Source organism: Pleurodeles waltl, unplaced genomic scaffold (genome assembly GCF_031143425.1).
Source record: "Pleurodeles waltl isolate 20211129_DDA unplaced genomic scaffold, aPleWal1.hap1.20221129 scaffold_39, whole genome shotgun sequence".
NCBI lineage: Eukaryota > Metazoa > Chordata > Amphibia > Caudata > Salamandridae > Pleurodeles > Pleurodeles waltl.
In genome coordinates, this window is record NW_027150097.1 from 2,855,001 (window position 1) to 2,880,372 (window position 25,372).

Sequence of the window (25,372 nt, forward strand, 5' to 3'; positions counted from 1 at the left end):
ACAGGGGGCATTACACACAGTGTCAGTGGAATGACAAACACAAGACTCCTACAGGGTCATACAATTGACTTGTGTGAGTATGGGGGATGTTTAGAGTGTGACATCCCAAAATATCATTCTTGACTTGGTCGTTGGCTTTGGTGCCCCTTCAGCCACGTCCTTTCCAATGCACATGTCATTTTTTTAATATCATCCTGAGTTCACTGTGAGACTTTAACTTGTTCTTTTTTTCGGGTCCGGAATTTAAGTGTACATTTAGGCCCACGTTTAAACAGATTTTTCATCAGGTTGCATCACTTTTTCGATGCAGCATTAACACAATTTGTTTTTGGGTATTTACAAAGCCATGCACATGTTAAGAAAAAGTAACAGCACACAGCACCTTGCTCTGCCATGCTTTACTTTGCGTCAGGTAGGTGTTCCACAGGTGGTACATGGTTTTCTTGTACATCCACACATGGATTTTGATGTAAACGCATGTTTACAAAAACATACAGTCATGGTTTTGTGCCACAATGGTGCGCCTCCCCGAGGCTGGTGTAAGGAGAACAGATGTCTTTATTTCTCCATGTTACTGCCTCTTTGCATGTGGTGTGCTGCAATTTGCAGAACAGATACAAAGAGTAAACAATCACTTGCAATACAACTGGTCTGGCATTTCTCCAAGATAGAGCTATTAGCAATTGTAAACTCCCAACCAGACTTTTCTTGACTCATTAAATGTAAATAATGAGCGCAATCGCGCTGCTACAGTTCACTCATATTGAAACCTATCGGCAAAAGTGCAATTATCTATGTAACCGGCAAAAGTTCAATTAATTATGTAACAGGATCGATGTCATGCAATGAGTTCGACTTCTGTCAAACGAGATCGTGCTGTGAAAAAAAGAGAAAAAGTAGTCCACAAACCAGATGGAAAACAGCGAGCCTCCTATGTTTTCAGTACTTGGTCGCTGCGCTCAAGGAGGGCTAACCACCGGAAAAGGCATGACGTATGCATGCCTTCCACTAACAAAAGCAAGCAGATTTTAACAGGGAAGCCCACGAACCAATGAAAGACACCAACGTGAAATGGACGGGGCTCCTAGCCCTTTTCTAAGTACAATAGCGTCTCGCAAGCAATACGCATGCGCAAGCGCATTCTAGCGCAGGCTTGACTCTAAAAAATCTCCTATCATAGTTGGAGGAAGATATCCCTTTATGCACATCAGCTCTCCTGAACATAAGGCAGATACCCTTGCACTCAAGGAAGCCCGAAGTGCACCTTTGCATAGACAAAGAGCAGAACTGCACCATTTCTGTGAAGATATGTCTCAGTTCTGCTCTCTTCGAGTGACTCACAAAGGAACTTTGCTGGCTGTGCTGCACTGCGTCCCTTCTTTCTAAATATTCCAATTAGTGATCAGTTTACCAAAAAAGTAGCAAATCTGCACCCATAGATGTACTCCTTGAAAGGATACAAATTTACTACCTTTTTAAAATACACAATCACTGGCAATAGTAGCCTTGGAAAGCTATGCCAGATTCAGGTTTGAAGCTATGCCCCTTTTCTTTCTCAGACTCACACAATCCTCTCTACTGCTGATTCTATTGTAACTCAGGTATGCTCTGCTCCTTCATATAGTCCCCAGCACGGCATCCTGACAAGCTCCTGGCTCCATAGCTCAGGAGTTAGAGCACTGGTCTTGTAAATCAGGGGTCGTGAGTTCAAATCTCACTGGGGCCTCACAAACATTTTGGATTTAACAACACTTTTTAGTTCATTGGGGAGCCTCACTACAAATATTCTTTTCAAGATAGAAAAACAAAAGCGACACAGGGCAAAGCACGCAAGAACAGGGGGCATTACACACAGTGTCAGTGGAATGACAAACACAAGACTCCTACAGGGTCATACAATTGACTTGTGTGAGTATGGGGGATGTTTAGAGTGTGACATCCCAAAATATCATTCTTGACTTGGTCGTTGGCTTTGGTGCCCCTTCAGCCACGTCCTTTCCAATGCACATGTAATTTTTTTAATATCATCCTGATTTCACTGTGAGACTTTAACTTGTTCTTTTTTTCGGGTCCGGAATTTAAGTGTACATTTAGGCCCACGTTTAAACAGATTTTTCATCAGGTTGCATCACTTTTTCGATACAGCATTAACACAATTTGTTTTTGGGTATTTACAAAGCCATGCACATGTTAAGAAAAAGTAACAGCACACAGCACCTTGCTCTGCCATGCTTTACGTTGCGTCAGGTAGGTGTTCCACAGGTGGTACATGGTTTTCTTGTACATCCACACATGGATTTTGATGTAAACCCATGTTTACAAAAACATACAGTCATGGTTTTGTGCCACAATGGTGCGCCTCCCCGAGGCTGGTGTAAGGAGAACAGATGTCTTTATTTCTCCATGTTACTGCCTCTTTGCATGTGGTGTGCTGCAATTTGCAGAACAGATACAAAGAGTAAACAATCACTTGCAATACAACTGGTCTGGCATTTCTCCGAGATAGAGCTATTAGCAGTTGTAAACTCCCAACCAGACTTTTCTTGACTCATTAAATGTAAATAATGAGCGCAATCGCGCTGCTACAGTTCACTCATATTGAAACCTATCGGCAAAAGTGCAATTATCTATGTAACCGGCAAAAGTTCAATTAATTATGTAACAGGATCGATGTCATGCAATGAGCTCGACTTCTGTCAAACGAGATCGTGCTGTGAAAAAAAGAGAAAAAGTAGTCCACAAACCAGATGGAAAACAGCGAGCCTCCTATGTTTTCAGTACTTGGTCGCTGCGCTCAAGGAGGGCTAACCACCGGAAAAGGCATGACGTATGCATGCCTTCCACTAACGAAAGCAAGCAGATTTGAACAGGGAAGCCCACGAACCAATGAAAGACACCAACGTGAAATGGACGGGGCTCCTAGCCCTTTTCTAACTACTACAGCGTCTCGCAAGCAATACGCATGCGCAAGCGCATTCTAGCGCAGGCTTGACTCTAAAAAATCTCCTAGGATAGTTGGAGGAAGATATCCCTTTATGCACATCAGCTCTCCTGAACATAAGGCAGATACCCTTCCACTCAAGGCAGCCCGAAGTGCACCTTTGCATAGACAAAGAGCAGAACTGCACCATTTCTGTGAAGATATGTCTCAGTTCTGCTCTCTTCGAGTGACGCACAAAGGAACTTTGCTCGCTGTGCTGCACTGCGTCCCTTCTTTCTAAATATTCCAATTAGTGATCAGTTTACCAAAAAAGTAGCAAATCTGCACCCATAGATGTACTCCTTGAAAGGAAACAAATTAACTACCTTTTTAAAATACACAAACACTGGCAATAGTAGCCTTGGAAAGCTATGCAAGATTCAGGTTTGAAGCTATGCCCCTTTTCTTTCTCAGACTCACACAATCCTCTCTCCTGCTGATTCCATTGTAACTCAGGTATGCTCTGCTCCTTCATATAGTCCCCAGCACGGCATCCTGTCACGCACCTGGCTCCATAGCTCAGGGGTTAGAGCACTGGTCTTGTAAACCAGGGGTCGTGAGTTCAAATCTCACTGGGGCCTCACAAACATTTGGGATTTAACAACACTTTTTAGTTCATTGGGGAGCCTCACTACAAATATTCTTTTCAAGATAGAAAAACAAAGGCGACACAGGGCAAAGCACGCAAGAACGGGGGGCATTACACACAGTGTCAGTGGAATGACAAACACAAGACTCCTACAGGGTCATACAATTGACTTGTGTGAGTATGGGGGATGTTTAGAGTGTGACATCCCAAAATATCATTCTTGACTTGGTCGTTGGCTTTGGTGCCCCTTCAGCCACGTCCTTTCCAATGCACGTCATTTTTTTAATATCATCCTGATTTCACTGTGAGATTTTAACTTGTTCTTTTTTTTGGGTCCGGAATTTAAGTGTACATTTAGGCCCATGTTTAAACAGATTTTTCATCGGGTTGCATCACTTTTTTGATGCAGCATTAACACAATTCGTTTTTTGGTATTTACAAAGCCATGCACATGTTAAGAAAAAGTAACAGTACCTTGCTCTGCCATGCTTTACTTTGCGTCAGGTAGGTGTTCCACAGGTGGTACATGGTTTTCTTGTGCATCCACACATGGATTTTGATGTAAACCCATAGTTACAAAAACATACAGTCATGGTTTTGTGCCACAATGTTGCGCCTACCCGAGGCTGGTGTAAGGCGAACAGATGTCTTTATTTCTCCATGTCACTGCCTCTTTGCATGTGGTGTGCTACAATTTGCAGCACAGATACAAAGAGTAAACAAGCACTTGCAATACAACATGTCTGGCATTTCTCCGAGATAGAGCTATTAGCAGTTGTAAACTCCCAACCAGACTTTTCTTGACTCATTAAATGTAAATAATGAGAGCGATCGTGCTGCTACAGTTCACTCATATTGAAACCTATCGGCAAAAGTGCAATTATCTATGTAACCGGCAAAAGTTCAATTAATTATGTAACAGGGTCGATGTCATGCAATGAGCTCGACTTCTGTCAAACGAGATCGTGCTGTGAAAAAAAGAGAAAAAGTAGTCCACAAACCAGATGGAAAACAGCGAGCCTCCTATGTTTTCAGTACTTGGTCGCTGCGCTCAAGGAGGGCTAACCACCGGAAAAGGCATGACGTATGCATGCCTTCCACTAATGAAAGCAAGCAGATTTTAACAGGGAAGCCCACGAACCAATGAAAGACACCAACGTGAAATGGACGGGGCTCCTAGCCCTTTTCTAACTACAACAGCGTCTCGCAAGCAATACGCATGCGCAAGCGCATTCTAGCGCAGGCTTGACTCTAAAAAATCTCCTATGATAGTTGGAGGAAGATATCCCTTTATGCACATCAGCTCTCCTGAACATAAGGCAGATACCCTTGCACTCAAGGCAGCCCGAAGTGCACCTTTGCATAGACAAAGAGCAGAACTGCACCATTTCTGTGAAGATATGTCTCAGTTCTGCTCTCTTCGAGTGACGCACAAAGGAACTTTGCTCGCTGTGCTGCACTGCGTCCCTTCTTTCTAAATATTCCAATTAGTGATCAGTTTACCAAAAAAGTAGCAAATCTGCACCCATAGATGTACTCCTTGAAAGGATACAAATTTACTACCTTTTTAAAATACACAATCACTGGCAATAGTAGCCTTGGAAAGCTATGCCAGATTCAGGTTTGAAGCTATGCCCCTTCTCTTTCTCAGACTCACACAATCCTCTCTCCTGCTGATTCCATTGTAACTCAGGTATGCTCTGCTCCTTCATATAGTCCCCAGCACGGCATCCTGACAAGCTCCTGGCTCCATAGCTCAGGGGTTAGAGCACTGGTCTGGTAAATCAGGGGTCCTAAGTTCAAATCTCACTGGGGCCTCACAAACATTTGGGATTTAACAACACTTTTTAGTTCATTGGGGAGCCTCACTACAAATATTGTTTTCAAGATAGAAAAACAAAGACGACACAGGGCAAAGCACGCAAGAACGGGGGGCATTACACACAGTGTCAGTGGAATGACAAACACAAGACTCCTACAGGGTCATACAATTGACTTGTGTGAGTATGGGGGATGTTTAGAGTGTGACATCCCAAAATATCATTCTAGACTGGATCGTTGGCTTTGGTGCCCCTTCAGCCACGTCCTTTCCAATGCACATGTCATTTTTTTAATATCATCCTGATTTCACTGTGAGATTTTAACTTGTTCTTTTTTTCGGGTCCGGAATTTAAGTGTACATTTAGGCCCATGTTTAAACAGATTTTTCATCGGGTTGCATCACTTTTTCGATGCAGCATTAACACAATTCGTTTTTTGGTATTTACAAAGCCATGCACATGTTAAGAAAAAGTAACAGCACACAGCACCTTGCTCTGCCATGCTTTACTTTGCGTCAGGTAGGTGTTCCACAGGTGGTACATGGTTTTCTTGTACACCCACACATGGATTTTGATGTAAACCCATATTTACAAAAACATACAGTCATGGTTTTGTGCCACAATGGTGCGCCTCCCCGAGGCTGGTGTAAGGAGAACAGATGTCTTTATTTCTCCATGTTACTGCCTCTTTGCATGTGGTGTGCTGCAATTTGCAGAACAGATACAAAGAGTAAACAGGCACTTGCAATACAACTGGTCTGGCATTTCTCCGAGATAGAGCTATTAGCAGTTGTAAACTCCCAAACAGACTTTTCTTGACTCATTAAATATAGATAATGAGCGCAATCGCGCTGCTACAGTTCACTCATATTGAAACCTATCGGCAAAAGTGCAATTATCTATGTAACCGGCAAAAGTTCAATTAATTTTGTAACAGGGTCGATGTCATGCAATGAGCTCGACTTCTGTCAAACGAGATCGTGCTGTGAAAAAAAGGGAAAAGTATTCCACAAATCAGATGGAAAACAGCGAGCCTCCTATGTTTTCAGTACTTGGTCGCTGCGCTCAAGGAGGGCTAACCACCGGAAAAGGCATGACGTATGCATGCCTTCCACTAACGAAAGCAAGCAGATTTTAACAGGGAAGCCCACGAACCAATGAAAGACACCAACGTGAAATGGACGGGGCTCCTAGCCCTTTTCTAACTACAACAGCGTCTCGCAAGCAATACGCATGCGCAAGCGCATTCTAGCGCAGGCTTGACTCTAAAAAATCTCCTATGATAGTTGGAGGAAGATATCCCTTTATGCACATCAGCTCTCTGAACATAAGGCAGATACCCATGCACTCAAGGCAGCCCGAAGTGCACCTTTGCATAGACAAAGAGCAGAACTGCACCATTTCTGTGAAGATATGTCTCAGTTCTGCTCTCTTCGAGTGACGCACAAAGGAACTTTGGTCGCTGTGCTGCACTGCGTCCCTTCTTTCTAAATATTCCAATTAGTGATCAGTTTACCAAAAAAGTAGCAAATCTGCACCCATAGATGTACTCCTTGAAAGGATACAAATTTACTACCTTTTTAAAATGCACAATCACTGGCAATAGTAGCCTTGGAAAGCTAAGCCAGATTCAGGTTTGAAGCTATGCCCCTTTTCTTTCTCAGACTCACACAATCCTCTCTCCTGCTGATTCCATTGTAACTCAGGTATGCTCTGCTCCTTCATATAGTCCACAGCACGGCATCTTGACAAGCTCCTGGCTCCATAGCTCAGGGCTTAGAGCACTTGTCTTGTAAACCAGGGGTCGTGAGTTCAAATCTCACTGGGGCCTCACAAACATTTTGGATTTAACAACACTTTTTAGTTCATTGGGAGCCTCACTACAAATATTCTTTTCAAGATAGAAAAACAAAGGCGACACAGGGCAAAGCACGCAAGAACGGGGGGCATTGCACACAGTGTCAGTGGAATGACAAACACAAGACTCCTACAGGGTCATACAATTGACTTGTGTGAGTATGGGGGATGTTTAGAGTGTGACATCCCAAAATATCATTCTTGACTTGGTCGTTGGCTTTGGTGCCCCTTCAGCCACGTCCTTTCCAATGCACATGTCATTTTTTTTATATCATCCTGATTTCACTGTGAGATTTTAACTTGTTCTTTTTTTCGGGTCCGGAATTTAAGTGTACATTTAGGCCCATGTTTAAACAGATTTTTCATCGGGTTGCATCACTTTTTCGATGCAGCATTAACACTATTCGTTTTTTGGTATTTACAAAGCCATGCTCATGTTAAGAAAAAGTAACAGCACACAGCACATTGCTCTGCCATGCTTTACTTTGCGTCAGGTATGTGTTCCACAGGTGGTACATGGTTTTCTTGTACATCCACACATGGATTTTGATGTAAACCCATGTTTACAAAAACATACAGTCATATTTTTGTGCCACAATGGTGCGCCTCCCCGAGGCTGGTGTAAGGAGAACAGATGTCTTTATTTCTCCATGTTACTGCCTCTTTGCATGTGGTGTGCTGCAATTTGCAGAACAGATACAAAGAGTAAACAAGCACTTGCAATACAACTGGTCTTGCATTTCTCCGAGATAGAGCTATTAGCAGTTGTAAACTCCCAACCAGACTTTTCTTGACTCATTAAATGTAAATAATGAGCGCAATCGCGCTGCTACAGTTCACTCATATTGAAACCTATTGGCAAAAGTGCAATTATCTATGTAACCAGCAAAAGTTCAATCAATTATGTAACAGGGTCGATGTCATGCAATGAGCTCGACTTCTGTCAAACGAGATCGTGCTGTGAAAAAAAGAGAAAAAGTAGTCCACAAACCAGATGGAAAACAGCGAGCCTCCTATGTTTTCAGTACTTGGTCGCTGCGCTCAAGGAGGGCTAACCACCGGAAAAGGCATGACGTATGCATGCCTTCCACTAATGAAAGCAAGCAGATTTTAACAGGGAAGCCCACGAACCAATGAAAGACACCAACGTGAAATGGACGGGGCTCCTAGCCCTTTTCTAACTACAACAGCGTCTCGCAAGCAATACGCATGCGCAAGCGCATTCTAGCCCAGGCTTGACTCTAAAAAATCTCCTATGATAGTTGGAGGAAGATATCCCTTTATGCACATCAGCTCTCCTGAACATAAGGCAGATACCCTTGCACTCAAGGCAGCCCGAAGTGCACCTTTGCATAGACAAAGAGCAGAACTGCACCATTTCTGTGAAGATATGTCTCAGTTCTGCTCTCTACGAGTGAGGCACAAAGGAACTTTGCTGGCTGTGCTGCACTGCGTCCCTTCTTTCTAAATATTCCAATTAATGATCAGTTTACCAAAAAAGTAGCAAATCTGCACCCATAGATGTACTCCTTGAAAGGATACAAATTTACTACCTTTTTAAAATACACAATCACTGGCAATAGTAGCCTTGGAAAGCTATGCCAGATTCAGGTTTGAAGCTATGCCCCTTTTCTTTCTCAGACTCACACAATCCTCTCTCCTGCTGATTCCATTGTAACTCAGGTACGCTCTGCTCCTTCATATAGTCCCCAGCACGGCATCCTGACAAGCTCCTGGCTCCATATCTCAGGGGTTAGAGCACTGGTCTTGTAAACCAGGGGTCGTGAGTTCAAATCTCACTGGGGCCTCACAAACATTTTGGATTTAACAACACTTTTTAGTTCATTGGGGAGCCTCACTACAAATATTCTTTTCAAGATAGAAAAACAAAGGCGACACAGGGCAAAGCACGCAAGAACGGGGGGCATTACACACAGTGTCAGTGGAATGACAAACACAAGACTCCTACAGGGTCATACAATTGACTTGTGTGAGTATGGGGGATGTTTAGAGTGTGACATCCCAAAATATCATTCTTGACTTGGTCATTGGCTTTGGTGCCCCTTCAGCCACGTCCTTTCCAATGCACATGTCATTTTTTTAATATCATCCTGATTTCACTGTGAGATTTTAACTTGTTCTTTTTTTCAGGTCCGGAATTTAAGTGAACATTTAGGCCCATGTTTAAACAGATTTCTCATCGGGTTGCATCACTTTTTCGATGCAGCATTAACACAATTAGTTTTTTGGTATTTACAAAGCCATGCACATTTTAAGAAAAAGTAACAGCACACAGCACCTTGCTCTGCCATGCTTTACTTTGCGTCAGGTAGGTGTTCCACAGGTGGTACATGGTTTTCTTGTACATCCACACATGGATTTTGATGTAAACCCATGTTTACAAAAACATACAGTCATGGTTTTGTGCCACAATGGTGCGCCTCCCCGAGGCTGGTGTAAGGAGAACAGATGTCTTTATTTCTCCATGTTACTGCCTCTTTGCATGTGGTGTGCTGCAATTTGCAGAACAGATACAAGGAGTAAACAAGCACTTGCAATACAACTGGTCTGGCATTTCTCCGAGATAGAGCTATTAGCAGTTGTAAACTCCCAACCAGACTTTTCTTGACTCATTAAATGTAAATAATGAGCGCAATCGCCCTGCTACAGTTCACTCATATTGAAACCTATCGGCAAAAGTGCAATTATCTATGTAACCGGCAAAAGTTCAATTAATTATGTAACAGGGTCGATGTCATGCAATGAGCTCGACTTCTGTCAAACGAGATCGTGCTGTGAAAAAAAGAGAAAAAGTAGTCCACAAACCAGATGGAAAACAGCGAGCCTCCTATGTTTTCAGTACTTGGTCGCTGCGCTCAAGGAGGGCTAACCACCGGAAAAGGCATGACGTATGCATGCCTTCCACTAATGAAAGCAAGCAGATTTTAACAGGGAAGCCCACGAACCAATGAAAGACACCAACGTGAAATGGACGGGGCTCCTAGCCCTTTTCTAACTACAACAGCGTCTCGCAAGCAATAGGCATGCGCAAGCGCATTCTAGCGCAGGCTTGACTCTAAAAAATCTCCTATGATAGTTGGAGGAAGATATCCCTTTATGCACATCAGCTCTCTGAACATAAGGCAGATACCCATGCACTCAAGGCAGCCCGAAGTGCACCTTTGCATAGACAAAGAGCAGAACTGCACCATTTCTGTGAAGATATGTCTCAGTTCTGCTCTCTTCGAGTGACGCACAAAGGAACTTTGGTCGCTGTGCTGCACTGCGTCCCTTCTTTCTAAATATTCCAATTAGTGATCAGTTTACCAAAAAAGTAGCAAATCTGCACCCATAGATGTACTCCTTGAAAGGATACAAATGTACTACCTTTTTAAAATGCACAATCACTGGCAATAGTAGCCTTGGAAAGCTAAGCCAGATTCAGGTTTGAAGCTATGCCCCTTTTCTTTCTCAGACTCACACAATCCTCTCTCCTGCTGATTCCATTGTAACTCAGGTATGCTCTGCTCCTTCATATAGTCCACAGCACGGCATCTTGACAAGCTCCTGGCTCCATAGCTCAGGGCTTAGAGCACTTGTCTTGTAAACCAGGGGTCGTGAGTTCAAATCTCACTGGGGCCTCACAAACATTTTGGATTTAACAACACTTTTTAGTTCATTGGGGAGCCTCACTACAAATATTCTTTTCAAGATAGAAAAACAAAGGCGACACAGGGCAAAGCACGCAAGAACGGGGGGCATTGCACACAGTGTCAGTGGAATGACAAACACAAGACTCCTACAGGGTCATACAATTGACTTGTGTGAGTATGGGGGATGTTTAGAGTGTGACATCCCAAAATATCATTCTTGACTTGGTCGTTGGCTTTGGTGCCCCTTCAGCCACGTCCTTTCCAATGCACATGTCATTTTTTTAATATCATCCTGATTTCACTGTGAGATTTTAACTTGTTCTTTTTTTCGGGTCCGGAATTTAAGTGTACATTTAGGCCCATGTTTAAACAGATTTTTCATCGGGTTGCATCACTTTTTCGATGCAGCATTAACACAATTCGTTTTTTGGTATTTACAAAGCCATGCTCATGTTAAGAAAAAGTAACAGCACACAGCACCTTGCTCTGCCATGCTTTACTTTGCGTCAGGTAGGTGTTCCACAGGTGGTACATGGTTTTCTTGTACATCCACACATGGATTTTGATGTAAACCCATGTTTACAAAAACATACAGTCATATTTTTGTGCCACAATGGTGCGCCTCCCCGAGGCTGGTGTAAGGAGAACAGATGTCTTTATTTCTCCATGTTACTGCCTCTTTGCATGTGGTGTGCTGCAATTTGCAGAACAGATACAAAGAGTAAACAAGCACTTGCAATACAACTGGTCTGGCATTTCTCAGAGATAGAGCTATTAGCAGTTGTAAACTCCCAACCAGACTTTTCTTGACTCATTAAATGTAAATAATGAGCGCAATCGCGCTGCTACAGTTCACTCATATTGAAACCTATCGGCAAAAGTGCAATTATCTATGTAACCAGCAAAAGTTCAATTAATTATGTAACAGGGTCGATGTCATGCAATGAGCTCGACTTCTGTCAAACGAGATCGTGCTGTGAAAAAAAGAGAAAAAGTAGTCCACAAACCAGATGGAAAACAGCGAGCCTCCTATGTTTTCAGTACTTGGTCGCTGCGCTCAAGGAGGGCTAACCACCGGAAAAGGCATGACGTATGCATGCCTTCCACTAACAAAAGCAAGCAGATTTTAACAGGGAAGCCCACGAACCAATGAAAGACACCAACGTGAAATGGACGGGGCTCCTAGCCCTTTTCTAACTACAACAGCGTCTCGCAAGCAATACGCATGCGCAAGCGCATTCTAGCGCAGGCTTGACTCTAAAAAATCTCCTATGATAGTTGGAGGAAGATATCCCTTTATGCACATCAGCTCTCCTGAACATAAGGCAGATACCCTTGCACTCAAGGCAGCCCGAAGTGCACCTTTGCATAGACAAAGAGCAGAACTGCACCATTTCTGTGAAGATATGTCTCAGTTCTGCTCTCTACGAGTGAGGCACCAAGGAACTTTGCTGGCTGTGCTGCACTGCGTCCCTTCTTTCTAAATATTCCAATTAATGATCAGTTTACCAAAAAAGTAGCAAATCTGCACCCATAGATGTACTCCTTGAAAGGATACAAATTTACTACCTTTTTAAAATACACAATCACTGGCAATAGTAGCCTTCGAAAGCTATGCCAGATTCAGGTTTGAAGCTATGCCCCTTTTCTTTCTCAGACTCACACAATCCTCTCTCCTGCTGATTCCATTGTAACTCAGGTACGCTCTGCTCCTTCATATAGTCCCCAGCACGGCATCCTGACAAGCTCCTGGCTCCATAGCTCAGGGGTTAGAGCACTGGTCTTGTAAACCAGGGGTCGTGAGTTCAAATCTCACTGGGGCCTCACAAACATTTTGGATTTAACAACACTTTTTAGTTCATTGGGGAGCCTCACTACAAATATTCTTTTCAAGATAGAAAAACAAAGGCGACACAGGGCAAAGCACGCAAGAACGGGGGGCATTACACACAGTGTCAGTGGAATGACAAACACAAGACTCCTACAGGGTCATACAATTGACTTGTGTGAGTATGGGGGATGTTTAGAGTGTGACATCCCAAAATATCATTCTTGACTTGGTCATTGGCTTTGGTGCCCCTTCAGCCACGTCCTTTCCAATGCACATGTCATTTTTTTAATATCATCCTGATTTCACTGTGAGATTTTAACTTGTTCTTTTTTTCAGGTCCGGAATTTAAGTGAACATTTAGGCCCATGTTTAAACAGATTTCTCATCGGGTTGCATCACTTTTTCGATGCAGCATTAACACAATTAGTTTTTTGGTATTTACAAAGCCATGCACATTTTAAGAAAAAGTAACAGCACACAGCACCTTGCTCTGCCATGCTTTACTTTGCGTCAGGTAGGTGTTCCACAGGTGGTACATGGTTTTCTTGTACATCCACACATGGATTTTGATGTAAACCCATGTTTACAAAAACATACAGTCATGGTTTTGTGCCACAATGGTGCGCCTCCCCGAGGCTGGTGTAAGGAGAACAGATGTCTTTATTTCTCCATGTTACTGCCTCTTTGCATGTGGTGTGCTGCAATTTGCAGAACAGATACAAGGAGTAAACAAGCACTTGCAATACAACTGGTCTGGCATTTCTCCGAGATAGAGCTATTAGCAGTTGTAAACTCCCAACCAGACTTTTCTTGACTCATTAAATGTAAATAATGAGCGCAATCGCCCTGCTACAGTTCACTCATATTGAAACCTATCGGCAAAAGTGCAATTATCTATGTAACCGGCAAAAGTTCAATTAATTATGTAACAGGGTCGATGTCATGCAATGAGCTCGACTTCTGTCAAACGAGATCGTGCTGTGAAAAAAAGAGAAAAAGTAGTCCACAAACCAGATGGAAAACAGCGAGCCTCCTATGTTTTCAGTACTTGGTCGCTGCGCTCAAGGAGGGCTAACCACCGGAAAAGGCATGACGTATGCATGCCTTCCACTAATGAAAGCAAGCAGATTTTAACAGGGAAGCCCACAAACCAATGAAAGACACCAACGTGAAATGGACGGGGCTCCTAGCCCTTTTCTAACTACAACAGCGTCTCGCAAGCAATACGCATGCGCAAGCGCATTCTAGCGCAGGCTTGACTCTAAAAAATCTCCTATGATAGTTGGAGGAAGATATCCCTTTATGCACATCAGCTCTCCTGAACATAAGGCAGATACCCTTGCACTCAAGGCAGCCCGAAGTGCACCTTTGCATAGACAAAGAGCAGAACTGCACCATTTCTGTGAAGATATGTCTCAGTTCTGCTCTCTACGAGTGAGGCACAAAGGAACTTTGCTGGCTGTGCTGCACTGCGTCCCTTCTTTCTAAATATTCCAATTAATGATCAGTTTACCAAAAAAGTAGCAAATCTGCACCCATAGATGTACTCCTTGAAAGGATACAAATTTACTACCTTTTGAAAATACACAATCACTGGCAATAGTAGCCTTGGAAAGCTATGCCAGATTCAGGTTTGAAGCTATGCCCCTTTTCTTTCTCAGACTCACACAATCCTCTCTCCTGCTGATTCCATTGTAACTCAGGTACGCTCTGCTCCTTCATATAGTCCCCAGCACGGCATCCTGACAAGCTCCTGGCTCCATAGCTCAGGGGTTAGAGCACTGGTCTTGTAAACCAGGGGTCGTGAGTTCAAATCTCACTGGGACCTCACAAACATTTTGGATTTAACAACACTTTTTAGTTCATTGGGGAGCCTCACTACAAATATTCTTTTCAAGATAGAAAAACAAAGGCGACACAGGGCAAAGCACGCAAGAACGGGGGGCATTACACACAGTGTCAGTGGAATGACAAACACCAGACTCCTACAGGGTCATACAATTGACTTGTGTGAGTATGGGGGATGTTTAGAGTGTGACAACCCAAAATATCATTCTTGACTTGGTCATTGGCTTTGGTGCCCCTTCAGCCACGTCCTTTCCAATGCACGTGTCATTTTTTAAATATCATCCTGATTTCACTGTGAGATTTTAACTTGTTCTTTTTTTCGGGTCCGGAATTTAAGTGTACATTTAGGCCCATGTTTAAACAGATTTTTCATCGGGTTGCATCACTTTTTCGATGCAGCATTAACACAATTCGTTTATTGGTATTTACAAAGCCATGCACATGTTAAGAAAAAGTAACAGCACACAGCAACTTGCTCTGCAATGCTTTACTTTGCGTCAGGTAGGTGTTCCACAGGTGGTACATGGTTTTCTTGTACACCCACACATGGATTTTGATGTAAACCCATATTTACAAAAACATACAGTCATGGTTTTGTGCCACAATGGTGCGCCTCCCCGAGGCTGGTGTAAGGAGAACAGATGTCTTTATTTCTCCATGTTACTGCCTCTTTGAATGTGGTGTGCTGCAATTTGCAGAACAGATACAAAGAGTAAACAGGCACTTGCAATACAACTGGTCTGGCATTTCTCCGAGATAGAGCTATTAGCAGTTGTAAACTCCCAAACAGACTTTTCTTGACTCATTAAATATAAATAATGAGCGCAATCGCGCTGCTACAGTTCACTCATATTGAAACCTATCGGCAAAAGTGCAATTATCTATGTAACCGGCAAAAGTTCAATTAATTTTGTAACAGGGTCGATGTCATGCAATGAGCTCGACTTCTGTCAAACGAGATCGTGCTGTGAAAAAAAGGGAAAAGTATTCCACAAATCAGATGGAAAACAGCGAGCCTCCTATGTTTTCAGTACTTGGTCGCTGCGCTCAAGGAGGGCTAACCACCGGAAAAGGCATGACGTATGCATGCCTTCCACTAACGAAAGCAAGCAGATTTTAACAGGGAAGCCCACGAACCAATGAAAGACACCAACGTGAAATGGACGGGGCTCCTAGCCCTTTTCTAACTACAACAGCGTCTCGCAAGCAATACGCATGCGCAAGCGCATTCTAGCGCAGGCTTGACTCTAAAAAATCTCCTATGATAGTTGGAGGAAGATATCCCTTTATGCACATCAGCTCTCTGAACATAAGGCAGATACCCATGCACTCAAGGCAGCCCGAAGTGCACCTTTGCATAGACAAAGAGCAGAACTGCACCATTTCTGTGAAGATATGTCTCAGTTCTGCTCTCTTCGAGTGACGCACAAAGGAACTTTGGTCGCTGTGCTGCACTGCGTCCCTTCTTTCTAAATATTCCAATTAGTGATCAGTTTACCAAAAAAGTAGCAAATCTGCACCCATAGATGTACTCCTTGAAAGGATACAAATTTACTACCTTTTTAAAATGCACAATCACTGGCAATAGTAGCCTTGGAAAGCTAAGCCAGATTCAGGTTTGAAGCTATGCCCCTTTTCTTTCTCAGACTCACACAATCCTCTCTCCTGCTGATTCCATTGTAACTCAGGTATGCTCTGCTCCTTCATATAGTCCACAGCACGGCATCTTGACAAGCTCCTGGCTCCATAGCTCAGGGCTTAGAGCACTTGTCTTGTAAACCAGGGGTCGTGAGTTCAAATCTCACTGGGGCCTCACAAACATTTTGGATTCAACAACACTTTTTAGTTCATTGGGGAGCCTCACTACAAATATTCTTTTCAAGATAGAAAAACAAAGGCGACACAGGGCAAAGCACGCAAGAACGGGGGGCATTGCACACAGTGTCAGTGGAATGACAAACACAAGACTCCTACAGGGTCATACAATTGACTTGTGTGAGTATGGGGGATGTTTAGAGTGTGACATCCCAAAATATCATTCTTGACTTGGTCGTTGGCTTTGGTGCCCCTTCAGCCACGTCCTTTCCAATGCACATGTCATTTTTTTAATATCATCCTGATTTCACTGTGAGATTTTAACTTGTTCTTTTTTTCAGGTCCGGAATTTAAGTGTACATTTAGGCCCATGTTTAAACAGATTTTTCATCGGGTTGCATCACTTTTTCGATGCAGCATTAACACAATTCGTTTTTTGGTATTTACAAAGCCATGCACATGTTAAGAAAAAGTAACAGCACACAGCACCTTGCTCTGCCATGCTTTACTTTGCGTCAGGTAGGTGTTCCACAGGTGGTACATGGTTTTCTTGTACATCCACACATGGATTTTGATGTAAACCCATGTTTACAAAAACATACAGTCATGGTTTTGTGCCACAATGGTGCGCCTCCCCGAGGCTGGTGTAAGGAGAACAGATGTCTTTATTTCTCCATGTTACTGCCTCTTTGCATGTGGTGTGCTGCAATTTGCAGAACAGATACAAAGAGTAAACAAGCACTTGCAATACAACTGGTCTGGCATTTCTCAGAGATAGAGCTATTAGCAGTTGTAAACTCCCAACCAGACTTTTCTTGACTCATTAAATGTAAATAATGAGCGCAATCGCGCTGCTACAGTTCACTCATATTGAAACCTATCGGCAAAAGTGCAATTATCTATGTAACCGGCAAAAGTTCAATTAATTATGTAACAGGGTCGATGTCATGCAATGAGCTCGACTTCTGTCAAACGAGATCGTGCTGTGAAAAAAAGAGAAAAAGTAGTCCACAAACCAGATGGAAAACAGCGAGCCTCCTATGTTTTCAGTTCTTGGTCGCTGCGCTCAAGGAGGGCTAACCACCGGAAAAGGCATGACGTATGCATGCCTTCCACTAACGAAAGCAAGCAGATTTTAACAGGGAAGCCCACGAACCAATGAAAGACACCAACGTGAAATGGACGGGGCTCCTAGCCCTTTTCTAACTACAACAGCGTCTCGCAAGCAATACGCATGCGCAAGCGCATTCTAGCGCAGGCTTGACTCTAAAAAATCTCCTATGATAGTTGGAGGAAGATATCCCTTTATGCACATCAGCTCTCCTGAACATAAGGCAGATACCCTTGCACTCAAGGCAGCCCGAAGTGCACCTTTGCATAGACAAAGAGCAGAACTGCACCACTTCTGTGAAGATATGTCTCAGTTCTGCTCTCTACGAGTGAGGCACAAAGGAACTTTGCTGGCTGTGCTGCACTGCGTCCCTTCTTTCTAAATATTCCAATTAATGATCAGTTTACCAAAAAAGTAGCAAATCTGCACCCATAGATGTACTCCTTGAAAGGATACAAATTTACTACCTTTTTAAAATACACAATCACTGGCAATAGTAGCCTTGGAAAGCTATGCCAGATTCAGGTTTGAAGCTATGCCCCTTTTCTTTCTCAGACTCACACAATCCTCTCTCCTGCTGATTCCATTGTAACTCAGGTACGCTCTGCTCCTTCATATAGTCCCCAGCACGGCGTCCTGACAAGCTCCTGGCTCCATAGCTCAGGGGTAAGAGCACTGGTCTTGTAAACCAGGGGTCGTGAGTTCAAATCTCTCTGGGACCTCACAAACATTTTGGATTTAACAACACTTTTTAGTTCATTGGGGAGCCTCACTACAAATATTCTTTTCAAGATAGAAAAACAAAGGCGACACAGGGCAAAGCACGCAAGGACGGGGGGCATTACACACAGTGTCAGTGGAATGACAAACACAAGACTCCTACAGGGTCATACAATTGACTTGTGTGAGTATGGGGGATGTTTAGAGTGTGACATCCCAAAATATCATTCTTGACTTGGTCGTTGGCTTTGATGCCCCTTCAGCCACGTCCTTTCCAATGCACATGTCATTTTTTTAATATCATCCTGATTTCACTGTGAGATTTTAACTTGTTCTTTTTTTCAGGTCCGGAATTTAAGTGTACATTTAGGCCCATGTTTAAACAGATTTTTCATCGGGTTGCATCACTTTTTCTATGCAGCATTAACACAATTCGTTTTTTGGTATTTACAAAGCCATGCACATGTTAAGAAAAAGTAACAGCACACAGCACCTTGCTCTGCCATGCTTTACTTTGCGTCAGGTAGGTGTTCCACAGGTGGTACATGGTTTTCTTGTACACCCACACATGGATTTTGATGTAAACCCATGTTTACAAAAACATAGAGTCATGGTTTTGTGCCACAATGGTGCGCCTCCCCGAGGCTGGTGTAAGGAGAACAGATGTCTTTATTTCTCCATGTTACTGCCTCTTTGCATGTGGTGTGCTGCAATTTGCAGAACAGATACAAAGAGTAAACAAGCACTTGCAATACAACTGGTCTGGCATTTCTCCGAGATAGAGCTATTAGCAGTTGTAAACTCCCAACCAGACTTTTCTTGACTCATTAAATGTAAATAATGAGCGCAATCGCGCTGCTACAGTTCACTCATATTGAAACCTATTGGCAAAAGTGCAATTATCTATGTAACCAGCAAAAGTTCAATCAATTATGTAACAGGGTCGATGTCATGCAATGAGCTCGACTTCTGTCAAACGAGATCGTGCTGTGAAAAAAAGAGAAAAAGTAGTCCACAAACCAGATGGAAAACAGCGAGCCTCCTATGTTTTCAGTACTTGGTCGCTGCGCTCAAGGAGGGCTAACCACCGGAAAAGGCATGACGTATGCATGCCTTCCACTAATGAAAGCAAGCAGATTTTAACAGGGAAGCCCACGAACCAATGAAAGACACCAACGTGAAATGGACGGGGCTCCTAGCCCTTTTCTAACAACAACAGCGTCTCGCAAGCAATACGCATGCGCAAGCGCATTCTAGCCCAGGCTTGACTCTAAAAAATCTCCTATGATAGTTGGAGGAAGATATCCCTTTATGCACATCAGCTCTCTGAACATAAGGCAGATACCCATGCACTCAAGGCAGCCCGAAGTGCACCTTTGCATAGACAAAGAGCAGAACTGCACCATTTCTGTGAAGATATGTCTCAGTTCTGCTCTCTTCGAGTGACGCACAAAGGAACTTTGGTCGCTGTGCTGCACTGCGTCCCTTCTTTCTAAATATTCCAATTAGTGATCAGTTTACCAAAAAAGTAGCAAATCTGCACCCATAGATGTACTCCTTGAAAGGATACAAATGTACTACCTTTTTAAAATGCACAATCACTGGCAATAGTAGCCTTGGAAAGCTAAGCCAGATTCAGGTTTGAAGCTATGCCCCTTTTCTTTCTCAGACTCACACAATCCTCTCTCCTGCTGATTCCATTGTAACTCAGGTATGCTCTGCTCCTTCATATAGTCCACAGCACGGCATCTTGACAAGCTCCTGGCTCCATAGCTCAGGGCTTAGAGCACTTGTCTTGTAAACCAGGGGTCGTGAGTTCAAATCTCACTGGGGCCTCACAAACATTTTGGATTTAACAACACTTTTTAGTTCATTGGGGAGCCTCACTACAAATATTCTTTTCAAGATAGAAAAACAAAGGCGACACAGGGCAAAGCACGCAAGAACGGGGGGCATTGCACACAGTGTCAGTGGAATGACAAACACAAGACTCCTACAGGGTCATACAATTGACTTGTGTGAGTATGGGGGATGTTTAGAGTGTGACATCCCAAAATATCATTCTTGACTTGGTCGTTGGCTTTGGTGCCCCTTCAGCCACGTCCTTTCCAATGCACATGTCATTTTTTTAATATCATCCTGATTTCACTGTGAGATTTTAACTTGTTCTTTTTTTCGGGTCCGGAATTTAAGTGTACATTTAGGCCCATGTTTAAACAGATTTTTCATCGGGTTGCATCATTTTTTCGATGCAGCATTAACACAATTCGTTTTTTGGTATTTACAAAGCCATGCTCATGTTAAGAAAAAGTAACAGCACACAGCACCTTGCTCTGCCATGCTTTACTTTGCGTCAGGTATGTGTTCCACAGGTGGTACATGGTTTTCTTGTACATCCACACATGGATTTTGATGTAAACCCATGTTTACAAAAACATACAGTCATATTTTTGTGCCACAATGGTGCGCCTCCCCGAGGCTGGTGTAAGGAGAACAGATGTCTTTATTTCTCCATGTTACTGCCTCTTTGCATGTGGTGTGCTGCAATTTGCAGAACAGATACAAAGAGTAAACAAGCACTTGCAATACAACTGGTCTGGCATTTCTCAGAGATAGAGCTATTAGCAGTTGTAAACTCCCAACCAGACTTTTCTTGACTCATTAAATGTAAATAATGAGCGCAATCGCGCTGCTACAGTTCACTCATATTGAAACCTATCGGCAAAAGTGCAATTATCTATGTAACCAGCAAAAGTTAAATTAATTATGTAACAGGGTCGATGTCATGCAATGAGCTCGACTTCTGTCAAACGAGATCGTGCTGTGAAAAAAAGAGAAAAAGTAGTCCACAAACCAGATGGAAAACAGCGAGCCTCCTATGTTTTCAGTACTTGATCGCTGCGCTCAAGGAGGGCTAACCACCGGAAAAGGCATGACGTATGCATGCCTTCCACTAACAAAAGCAAGCAGATTTTAACAGGGAAGCCCACGAACCAATGAAAGACACCAACGTGAAATGGACGGGGCTCCTAGCCCTTTTCTAACTACAACAGCGTCTCGCAAGCAATACGCATGCGCATTCTAGCGCAGGCTTGACTCTAAAAAATCTCCTATGATAGTTGGAGGAAGATATCCCTTTATGCACATCAGCTCTCCTGAACATAAGGCAGATACCCTTGCACTCAAGGCAGCCCGAAGTGCACCTTTGCATAGACAAAGAGCAGAACTGCACCATTTCTGTGAAGATATGTCTCAGTTCTGCTCTCTACGAGTGAGGCACAAAGGAACTTTGCTGGCTGTGCTGCACTGCGTCCCTTCTTTCTAAATATTCCAATTAATGATCAGTTTACCAAAAAAGTAGCAAATCTGCACCCATAGATGTACTCCTTGAAAGGATACAAATTTACTACCTTTTTAAAATACACAATCACTGGCAATAGTAGCCTTGGAAAGCTATGCCAGATTCAGGTTTGAAGCTATGCCCCTTTTCTTTCTCAGACTCACACAATCCTCTCTCCTGCTGATTCCATTGTAACTCAGGTACGCTCTGCTCCTTCATATAGTCCCCAGCACGGCATCCTGACAAGCTCCTGGCTCCATATCTCAGGGGTTAGAGCACTGGTCTTGTAAACCAGGGGTCGTGAGTTCAAATCTCACTGGGGCCTCACAAACATTTTGGATTTAACAACACTTTTTAGTTCATTGGGGAGCCTCACTACAAATATTCTTTTCAAGATAGAAAAACAAAGGCGACACAGGGCAAAGCACGCAAGAACGGGGGGCATTACACACAGTGTCAGTGGAATGACAAACACAAGACTCCTACAGGGTCATACAATTGACTTGTGTGAGTATGGGGGATGTTTAGAGTGTGACATCCCAAAATATCATTCTTGACTTGGTCATTGGCTTTGGTGCCCCTTCAGCCACGTCCTTTCCAATGCACATGTCATTTTTTTAATATCATCCTGATTTCACTGTGAGATTTTAACTTGTTCTTTTTTTCAGGTCCGGAATTTAAGTGAACATTTAGGCCCATGTTTAAACAGATTTCTCATCGGGTTGCATCACTTTTTCGATGCAGCATTAACACAATTAGTTTTTTGGTATTTACAAAGCCATGCACATTTTAAGAAAAAGTAACAGCACACAGCACCTTGCTCTGCCATGCTTTACTTTGCGTCAGGTAGGTGTTCCACAGGTGGTACATGGTTTTCTTGTACATCCACACATGGATTTTGATGTAAACCCATGTTTACAAAAACATACAGTCATGGTTTTGTGCCACAATGGTGCGCCTCCCCGAGGCTGGTGTAAGGAGAACAGATGTCTTTATTTCTCCATGTTACTGCCTCTTTGCATGTGGTGTGCTGCAATTTGCAGAACAGATACAAGGAGTAAACAAGCACTTGCAATACAACTGGTCTGGCATTTCTCCGAGATAGAGCTATTAGCAGTTGTAAACTCCCAACCAGACTTTTCTTGACTCATTAAATGTAAATAATGAGCGCAATCGCCCTGCTACAGTTCACTCATATTGAAACCTATCGGCAAAAGTGCAATTATCTATGTAACCGGCAAAAGTTCAATTAATTATGTAACAGGGTCGATGTCATGCAATGAGCTCGACTTCTGTCAAACGAGATCGTGCTGTGAAAAAAAGAGAAAAAGTAGTCCACAAACCAGATGGAAAACAGCGAGCCTCCTATGTTTTCAGTACTTGGTCGCTGCGCTCAAGGAGGGCTAACCACCGGAAAAGGCATGACGTATGCATGCCTTCCACTAATGAAAGCAAGCAGATTTTAACAGGGAAGCCCACGAACCAATGAAAGACACCAACGTGAAATGGACGGGGCTCCTAGCCCTTTTCTAACTACAACAGCGTCTCGCAAGCAATAGGCATGCGCAAGCGCATTCTAGCGCAGGCTTGACTCTAAAAAATCTCCTATGATAGTTGGAGGAAGATATCCCTTTATGCACATCAGCTCTCTGAACATAAGGCAGATACCCATGCACTCAAGGCAGCCCGAAGTGCACCTTTGCATAGACAAAGAGCAGAACTGCACCATTTCTGTGAAGATATGTCTCAGTTCTGCTCTCTTCGAGTGACGCACAAAGGAACTTTGGTCGCTGTGCTGCACTGCGTCCCTTCTTTCTAAATATTCCAATTAGTGATCAGTTTACCAAAAAAGTAGCAAATCTGCACCCATAGATGTACTCCTTGAAAGGATACAAATGTACTACCTTTTTAAAATGCACAATCACTGGCAATAGTAGCCTTGGAAAGCTAAGCCAGATTCAGGTTTGAAGCTATGCCCCTTTTCTTTCTCAGACTCACACAATCCTCTCTCCTGCTGATTCCATTGTAACTCAGGTATGCTCTGCTCCTTCATATAGTCCACAGCACGGCATCTTGACAAGCTCCTGGCTCCATAGCTCAGGGCTTAGAGCACTTGTCTTGTAAACCAGGGGTCGTGAGTTCAAATCTCACTGGGGCCTCACAAACATTTTGGATTTAACAACACTTTTTAGTTCATTGGGGAGCCTCACTACAAATATTCTTTTCAAGATAGAAAAACAAAGGCGACACAGGGCAAAGCACGCAAGAACGGGGGGCATTGCACACAGTGTCAGTGGAATGACAAACACAAGACTCCTACAGGGTCATACAATTGACTTGTGTGAGTATGGGGGATGTTTAGAGTGTGACATCCCAAAATATCATTCTTGACTTGGTCGTTGGCTTTGGTGCCCCTTCAGCCACGTCCTTTCCAATGCACATGTCATTTTTTTAATATCATCCTGATTTCACTGTGAGATTTTAACTTGTTCTTTTTTTCGGGTCCGGAATTTAAGTGTACATTTAGGCCCATGTTTAAACAGATTTTTCATCGGGTTGCATCACTTTTTCGATGCAGCATTAACACAATTCGTTTTTTGGTATTTACAAAGCCATGCTCATGTTAAGAAAAAGTAACAGCACACAGCACCTTGCTCTGCCATGCTTTACTTTGCGTCAGGTAGGTGTTCCACAGGTGGTACATGGTTTTCTTGTACATCCACACATGGATTTTGATGTAAACCCATGTTTACAAAAACATACAGTCATATTTTTGTGCCACAATGGTGCGCCTCCCCGAGGCTGGTGTAAGGAGAACAGATGTCTTTATTTCTCCATGTTACTGCCTCTTTGCATGTGGTGTGCTGCAATTTGCAGAACAGATACAAAGAGTAAACAAGCACTTGCAATACAACTGGTCTGGCATTTCTCAGAGATAGAGCTATTAGCAGTTGTAAACTCCCAACCAGACTTTTCTTGACTCATTAAATGTAAATAATGAGCGCAATCGCGCTGCTACAGTTCACTCATATTGAAACCTATCGGCAAAAGTGCAATTATCTATGTAACCAGCAAAAGTTCAATTAATTATGTAACAGGGTCGATGTCATGCAATGAGCTCGACTTCTGTCAAACGAGATCGTGCTGTGAAAAAAAGAGAAAAAGTAGTCCACAAACCAGATGGAAAACAGCGAGCCTCCTATGTTTTCAGTACTTGGTCGCTGCGCTCAAGGAGGGCTAACCACCGGAAAAGGCATGACGTATGCATGCCTTCCACTAACAAAAGCAAGCAGATTTTAACAGGGAAGCCCACGAACCAATGAAAGACACCAACGTGAAATGGACGGGGCTCCTAGCCCTTTTCTAACTACAACAGCGTCTCGCAAGCAATACGCATGCGCAAGCGCATTCTAGCGCAGGCTTGACTCTAAAAAATCTCCTATGATAGTTGGAGGAAGATATCCCTTTATGCACATCAGCTCTCCTGAACATAAGGCAGATACCCTTGCACTCAAGGCAGCCCGAAGTGCACCTTTGCATAGACAAAGAGCAGAACTGCACCATTTCTGTGAAGATATGTCTCAGTTCTGCTCTCTACGAGTGAGGCACCAAGGAACTTTGCTGGCTGTGCTGCACTGCGTCCCTTCTTTCTAAATATTCCAATTAATGATCAGTTTACCAAAAAAGTAGCAAATCTGCACCCATAGATGTACTCCTTGAAAGGATACAAATTTACTACCTTTTTAAAATACACAATCACTGGCAATAGTAGCCTTGGAAAGCTATGCCAGATTCAGGTTTGAAGCTA

General features: G+C 43.2%; 13 non-coding genes across 13 annotated transcripts; all 13 read left to right on the forward strand.

Moving 5' to 3' along the window:
- Positions 1-1,653: 1,653 nt before the first annotated feature.
- TRNAT-UGU (transfer RNA threonine (anticodon UGU)) lies at positions 1,654-1,726 on the forward strand. The gene has a single exon. It is a non-coding gene; the product is annotated as a tRNA-Thr (tRNA).
- Positions 1,727-3,488: 1,762 nt separating this feature from the next.
- TRNAT-UGU (transfer RNA threonine (anticodon UGU)) lies at positions 3,489-3,561 on the forward strand. The gene has a single exon. It is a non-coding gene; the product is annotated as a tRNA-Thr (tRNA).
- Positions 3,562-5,314: 1,753 nt separating this feature from the next.
- TRNAT-GGU (transfer RNA threonine (anticodon GGU)) lies at positions 5,315-5,387 on the forward strand. The gene has a single exon. It is a non-coding gene; the product is annotated as a tRNA-Thr (tRNA).
- A 1,760-nt stretch (positions 5,388-7,147) lies between these two features.
- On the forward strand, positions 7,148-7,220 carry TRNAT-UGU (transfer RNA threonine (anticodon UGU)). The gene has a single exon. It is a non-coding gene; the product is annotated as a tRNA-Thr (tRNA).
- A 1,761-nt stretch (positions 7,221-8,981) lies between these two features.
- TRNAT-UGU (transfer RNA threonine (anticodon UGU)) lies at positions 8,982-9,054 on the forward strand. The gene has a single exon. It is a non-coding gene; the product is annotated as a tRNA-Thr (tRNA).
- A 1,761-nt stretch (positions 9,055-10,815) lies between these two features.
- TRNAT-UGU (transfer RNA threonine (anticodon UGU)) lies at positions 10,816-10,888 on the forward strand. Its single transcript has one exon. It is a non-coding gene; the product is annotated as a tRNA-Thr (tRNA).
- A 1,762-nt stretch (positions 10,889-12,650) lies between these two features.
- On the forward strand, positions 12,651-12,723 carry TRNAT-UGU (transfer RNA threonine (anticodon UGU)). The gene has a single exon. It is a non-coding gene; the product is annotated as a tRNA-Thr (tRNA).
- A 1,762-nt stretch (positions 12,724-14,485) lies between these two features.
- TRNAT-UGU (transfer RNA threonine (anticodon UGU)) lies at positions 14,486-14,558 on the forward strand. Its single transcript has one exon. It is a non-coding gene; the product is annotated as a tRNA-Thr (tRNA).
- Positions 14,559-16,318: 1,760 nt separating this feature from the next.
- TRNAT-UGU (transfer RNA threonine (anticodon UGU)) lies at positions 16,319-16,391 on the forward strand. Its single transcript has one exon. It is a non-coding gene; the product is annotated as a tRNA-Thr (tRNA).
- Positions 16,392-18,153: 1,762 nt separating this feature from the next.
- TRNAT-UGU (transfer RNA threonine (anticodon UGU)) lies at positions 18,154-18,226 on the forward strand. The gene has a single exon. It is a non-coding gene; the product is annotated as a tRNA-Thr (tRNA).
- A 1,761-nt stretch (positions 18,227-19,987) lies between these two features.
- On the forward strand, positions 19,988-20,060 carry TRNAT-UGU (transfer RNA threonine (anticodon UGU)). The gene has a single exon. It is a non-coding gene; the product is annotated as a tRNA-Thr (tRNA).
- A 1,756-nt stretch (positions 20,061-21,816) lies between these two features.
- TRNAT-UGU (transfer RNA threonine (anticodon UGU)) lies at positions 21,817-21,889 on the forward strand. The gene has a single exon. It is a non-coding gene; the product is annotated as a tRNA-Thr (tRNA).
- Positions 21,890-23,650: 1,761 nt separating this feature from the next.
- TRNAT-UGU (transfer RNA threonine (anticodon UGU)) lies at positions 23,651-23,723 on the forward strand. Its single transcript has one exon. It is a non-coding gene; the product is annotated as a tRNA-Thr (tRNA).
- The last annotated feature ends 1,649 nt before the right edge of the window (positions 23,724-25,372 follow it).